The sequence below is a fragment of the Trichosurus vulpecula genome, chromosome 8 (assembly GCF_011100635.1).
Source record: "Trichosurus vulpecula isolate mTriVul1 chromosome 8, mTriVul1.pri, whole genome shotgun sequence".
NCBI lineage: Eukaryota > Metazoa > Chordata > Mammalia > Diprotodontia > Phalangeridae > Trichosurus > Trichosurus vulpecula.
In genome coordinates this window covers 7758156-7764813 of record NC_050580.1, presented here as the reverse complement: position 1 = coordinate 7764813, position 6658 = coordinate 7758156, and positions in this window count along the sequence as shown.

The window sequence follows — 6658 nt, the reverse complement described above, 5'->3', positions numbered from 1 at the left end:
CCGCGCGCAGCGCCGGATCCTTCCGCGTCTTCTCCAGGAACGTCTACCAGCCCCCCAGCATCCCGGCGATGTGCCGCGGTCAGGGCCTCCTCAGCTCCCGAGCATTGGGGTCGGGGTTGTGGACCAGATTTCCCGCAGGGCGCCCCCGACCCCAAAGCTCGGGGCGGACGAAAAGTAATCCCAGACACGGCGCCGAAATTCAAGTCAAAACATCAGTTCGAAATGTGGCGCCAAAGCCTGTGATTGGTGAGGGGGCGGAACCCCTCCCTCTAGGGACCAATGAACAGAGGCGGAGGCGGGGCCTCGGGGCTATACCTTGAAGGGGGAGAGGCGAGGGGCTAGACCCGGAGATTGACAAGACGCATGGCCACGCCCCAGAGCGAGCGAGCCTCCTTCCCTCCCCCTAGTCCTTCTAGTGTTCCCTGGGTCCTTGCGCCCTCCGCAGCAACCCTGGAGCAAAGTGCCGGGGGGCCCGCGGCTGTGTCTCAGAGGCTGGAGTCTGTCAACTCTGACTTTAGGGCCCGCGCCCGGTCTGGGCCACACCCTCCCACCTCAGGAGACAATGCGGACCCAGCCTCGGGGGCCCGAGCCGGGCGCTGGGCTGGAGGAGAAACTGAGGCTCGGCTGCAGGGGCAGCTGTCCGTGACGGCGCTGAGCCCATCCCGTGCCCCAAAGGGGAAACTGAGGCACGGCCGAAGACCCTGACACGTGGCTCTCAGAGTCCCCTCCTCAATACTGAGGCAGCTTGGGGAGTGTCACAGGGGGAAACTGAGGCCTGCCTGGGAAGAAGGATTTGCTGATCCCTTGCTCTGAGCTCTCCCACCCCAGGGGTAAATTGATGCCTCAGTCAGTGTCAACTGTGGGGCCTAAGAGTCTATCAGTCACCCCCCCCCCCAAATGGAAGCAAGCTGGTCCATGCGCTCCTGAGCCCGACTCACCCAGGGTGGAAACTCAGAGTGGTGAGTGGAGCTGGTAACTGACCAGTCCCTGCTTCCACCGATCTCCTGATGGAGGGGGTAAACTGAGGCACAGCTGGAGGGCTTTCCACTGGACTGGTCTAACTACCTTCCCTGCATGCTAGAGGGGGTAGGGCTCGCATGAATGGCTACTGTAAACCCTACCCCGACCCCAGGGGGCAAACAGGCAGCCTAGCTCTGAGCCCCTCCCCCAAACTGAAGCCTGTAAGGGGGGACTTGCAGATTATTTCCTGGAGCATCCTACCGAGGAGGTAAACTGAGGCAAGGCTTGGCAGCCCTTACACGTGGTCTTTTGCCCCCCCCCCCCCACCAATCGAAGCAGACTGGAGGAAGGGTGTTGACCCAATATTCTTTTAAACATTCCCCTGCAGAGAGGAGACTGAACCCTAATGGGGCGGGCTGTCCATGTGACTGCTCTGAACTGCCCCCACCACAGAAAGTAAACTGAGGCACAGCTGGAGGGCCTTACACGTGGCCCCTGCCTTGAGCTTTAAGTGGCCTCGCAGAACCGTTAGACTCCAGAGGAGAAACTGCGTGAAGCTCTGACCCCTCAATCCTCTTCCAGGGAAAAACATTCAGGCACCTTCCTGAGCCCCTTGGCCTCCAGAGCCCTTCGAGGACTGAGGTGGGGGAGGGTGATGCCTTATGTGTGACTGCTGAGCCTCCGGAGGGGAAACTGAGGCGTGGGGGGGGGAGGTGGAGCTGGCCTAATTACCCGTGATCACCCCTTGCCTCCAGTGGAGAAACTGAGAAAACCAGAGGTAGAAAGATAACCCCTACCCTCTAGGAGCTTATATTCTAATGGAACAAGATAATGGACCCTGAAAAGAAAGGGGCACAGTGGAGGAGGAGGAGGTACCTAGTATGGAAGCCTCTGACTTAGGTCAGAAAAACGAGGGATAACTGGCTTGGGTCCTTTTTCAAAAAGGAGGTTTCAGGAAGAACTCACCAATGGGAGAAGGGACCTGAACGAGTCCCTCGACTCTCTGTCAGGAGGCAGATAGCAACGGCATCTAGTTAATAAGCATCCATACCAGAATTCAAGGTAGTACCTAGAACCTCAAAGCCTTTGGCTATGTCAGCACAGCATGGCTGTCTTCTTCCCCAAAAGATTTTTACGTAAGTGAAATTGAGATGAGATCTTTGTAAAAGTAGATTGAAGTCAATGTCCAGAGCAGCCATGACAGAAAAAAGATGGGCACAGCGTCTATTGAGAGTGGGCACCTTGGCTACTTCTATGTCCCAAGGGGGCTTATCTGTGCAAGGCGTCTGATGCCTTTCTGTCTTCCTCTTTCCCTGAATGTGAGGTGAGGTGAGGTCATTTCTGGAAGTTGTGGGGCCAAGAGGCAGATTGATCTCAGCCTGCCCGACAGAGCACTGACCAGGAGTTAGGCTAAGCAGAGTTCACATCTAGCCTTGAGATACTTACTATAGATGCTTAGCTATGGGCAAGTCACTTAAGTTCTCTGGGCCCCAGTTTCCTCATCTGTAAAATTGGGATAGTAATATTGGCATTGCCTACTTCCCAGAATTAAGAAAGGATCACCTGAGATGATATGCTTCCCAGACCTTCAAGAAATGCACATTTCTTTCTCCACCCGCAACAGGTCTGAATTCACTCTTGTCAGACTGGTTTTATCATTCCTTCCCAGATACAACCTGTACAATCCTGCCCCTGGGGCTTTAGCAAGAGGCTCCCCCATTCACCCCATCCCTTCACAATGGCCTTGCCCCTGACTCTTAGTGCTAGGAAAGGCATCTGAGAGGAAACCCTATTATTTCAGTGCTTGGACCATCCCTGTTTTCATGTGTGTGAGACTCCTTTTGCAGATGGTAGCCCCTTCATGCCTTATTAGAGAGGAATAACAGCTGGCATTTCTGTCCAGCAAAGGTTTTCTTCCCTTTTTCATATTTGACTTTCCTCTGGCCATCTCTGTGATTCCTATGTACCCTATCAGAATATAGCTATTAAATACATAAAGTAAAAAGCCATTATACTACAACGGAAACCGATCACACTGAAATACAGTTATCAAAACATAAAACATACAAGTCCATGACAGTTCCCGGGCTGAGAATCTCTAAACAGAGTTTTGAAGTTTGCAAAGCTCTTTACATACAGGGTTGAATTTAGGCTTCCTAACAACCCTAGGAGGGCAGTGCTGCCAATATTATTAATCCCAATGGAGAGATGAGGAGATAGCCCCAGAGAGGGGATGGGATTTGCACAGGGTCAGCCAGCCAGCAAGTGTCATAAGGGAGATTCAAAATTCTGTCTCTTCCCACCACAAGTTCATCATGCCTCTCAGTACACAACAAACTGCCTTTCATTAGGTGGTGTCTGAAGTGGCCTGGACATCCATGTAGACTGTGCCTAACCTCAAGGTTAACCTCCCTGAGCTTAGCTAAGCTATTCTAAAAACATCTGGGAAAAGGCAGAGGCACAGACTAGCCCTACCCCTAAAAGCCTCCCAATAAATTCAGACCTAGCCTGTCCCGAAAATATCAGCTTGGTGAGTCTCCAGCTCAGCCTGGGATAACCTGGGCTCATATGGACCATAGGACAAAGACCCTTAGGTGGATATTAATGGACAGAATCAAGACAAGTGTGTTTAAATGGAACTTTAATAAAAATATAATCATATTAAGGAGTGATGATGAGGCAGATGTCTGTAAGACACAGTGACTTCTGATGGTGAGGTAATGTCTGCTTTCTTTGTAACATCCCTACCCCTTATCACAGGGCTAACAGGTCTCCCTTGCCCTTATGACTGCAAAGAGAGGGTGCCCGAATGCATCCCACCTCCCTGAAGGAGGCTGAGAGGAGCCAAAGCAAGGTCTCCTTCTGGCTGGGAAATGGAAAAGACCTCACTTTTCTCAAATGTGCAAAGGAGAAAAGCAGACAGCTAGCTGTGCAGTACCCTCTGGCGACCAAAGTGGGGGACAGCAGCTTTTGTGGATGGAGGCTGATCCACTTTCACGGAGATATCAGGCTTAAGGATTTTGATCAAACAACTGGCATGGTCGAAGCTGTGCTTTAGGAATTTCACAGTTATGTGCACAATGGACTGACCAGGGTAAAGACTAGAAAGAGGGAAAACAATTAGGTGGGTGTGATGCAGGTAAGGAGGGAGGAGCGCCTGAATTTGGGGACTGCCATGTGAAGCGAGAGAAAAAGATAGATGGGATGGGTGTTGTGCAGGAAAGATTGTCCAGATGTGGCAGCTGCTTGGAGGTGGGGAGTGACTCGAAGGTTTTGAACTTGGGGAACGGGTAGGATAATAACATAATTATGATAATCACAGTCATGATAATGATAGAGATCTCAGTTCAAGATCTGCAGAGGGCTTTACATTCATGGTGGTGTGCCAAAAAAGCAACGTGATACTTTAGAAGAGAGGCGGGCTTAGTGGGAAAGATGAATTCTGGTCTGGACATGTTGAGTTTGAGACGCTCTTGAGACACCTCCGTCGAGAGAGTCAGCACAAAGTTGGAGATATTTGCTGGGGTTGAGGAGTCAGATTAGGGCGAGACAGACAGCATACATTTGGGCTCATGCTAAGCACTGCATAAATGTTTTCTCATTCATTCACTCAATCGAAGCAACTAAGATTAAAACCATGGGAGTTGATGAAGTTACCAAGAGAGGGAAGAGACAAGGGCCAGCCTGAGACAGAATCTTGGGAGATGGCGTTATCTAGTGGTTGGCAAAGGGATGATGAGCCAGTGAAGGATTAATCCCACAGGTAGGAGGCAGTCAGCATCACAGAGGTCAAGGAAGAGAGTATATGGGATGGGGTGTCTAACAGTGCCAGAATCTACTGAAGGGTTGTGGAAGATGAAGACTGAGAAAAGGCCATCTGATTTAACAGTTAGATCATTGGTGACTCTGCAAAGAGCAGTTTCACTTGAATGATGAAGTGGCAGCATGGTGCTATTGTTCTCGCCAGTTTAAGTTTGAGGAAATGGAGGCAGACAGAAATGAAGTGACAGCTGGTAACTGAGGCTGAGTTTGAGCTGTATGTTCGCTAAGGTTTCTTCAAGACCTTAAGTCCCACAATTCTATGGACTCCAAAGTCTGCCTCTCAGGATGTATGTTATGTAATAGATGAGAGGCAGGATTGAAGAATCAAGTGGGAGCTGAGAGAATGGTGGCATCTGAATAAAATGCACCAGGATTTTAGCTTAAAAAGGGAGGGGTGATATAGGTTGATAGCTTGAGGAGAAGGCAAGGACTAATGAAGGCACTGATGTAGGGGAGATCTCGGCAGGTTTGTAGGAAACAGGATCAGAGTTAGTAGATGAGGTTAAAAATGAGAGAATGAGGGGACAGTCAAAGGATGTAGCTCCTGGAGAAGGAGGGAGGGGCATAGTCCTATTGAGGATAATGGGGAAAGAGCTCTGTGGTAGAGCCAATCAGAACAATTGTGGGACTTAATTTATCACTATCCAACACATGGAAAGTGGGTGGTGGGATAATCTTGGGTTGGAATTTGGCAAAGTATGAGAGGTGATAGAATGAAGGAATGAAGAATTCAAAGGAAGACAACAGTGTACAGCTCAAATGGTCAGCCATGAGGTCAAGACAATGGAAGAAAGTTCAGATTAGAAGTGATGGTCTTGGAGGAAGCCACTAGGACTTGAGGTGATACTGAGAGGACATATTAAGTTTAGTGGAAAGGAGGCAGAGAGAGATGTGGAAGGATAGGTTATGGTGAGAGAGAGAAATATTAAAATTCAAGATCATGGAAGCAGAACAGTCATGGGTGATGGAGACACTTAGGATGAAGAGGACTTTGTGAACAAGGGAACAGGCGTTTCAGAGGACAATGGATTGAGGAGAGGTATGTCTTGGATCAATAGAGAAGGGCAGAAGAAATAGCACTCAGCCAGTCAACAGGCACTATGTGTTACACACTGTGTCTTCAAGGAGTTCCTATTCTATTGGGAAAAACATGTAACAATCACTGTGCACATCAAAGAGATTAGAAGTAGAGGAAAAGCAACTTCAGGAAAAGAAAAGGATTTGATCTCTGAAGGTAGCAACTGAATCACAGGCCCAAGGGAAGCAGGAGTTGGGATCTCATGGACTTTTTGATTGATGCTTCTAGTCTTCACGGTGTTTTAAGTTGGAGACCAATTTGCTAGAGGGAGGAAATGCCTTGTGACTTCTGTTCTTGATATATCTTTGTAGAAAATATTCCTTTGTAAACCGAATTGATGTTAAGTGATTAAATGCCAGTAATTATCTTCCCCTGAATAGACAACTGTTACAGTATTGTCCTTCCCATGGGCTATGACTTCTGTAGCCTTTGGAACATCATCTGGCTTCCATTTTACCCATACTTTAGCTCCCAATTTTATTCCATCAGTAGAACCAAAGTCTTCCTTTCCTCTGAGAGTTATTTTGGGAGGAGGGTCAGTTTTCACAAAGGGTATTTTTTCACAGGGGATAATAATCACTTGAACTATCCTATCATTTCTACAAAATTGTACAGGTTTTTTTACCCAAATTTTGGACTGTCACAACAATTTCTCTTTGATTACTAGAATCTATCATTCCAGCCAATACATGTACTCCTTGAGCTGCTAATCCTGGTTTAGGTAATATCCATCCAAAATGATTCCTGAGGATTCTCTTGCATACCCCAGTAGAGGTTTTTCTTATCTCTTTCCTATTC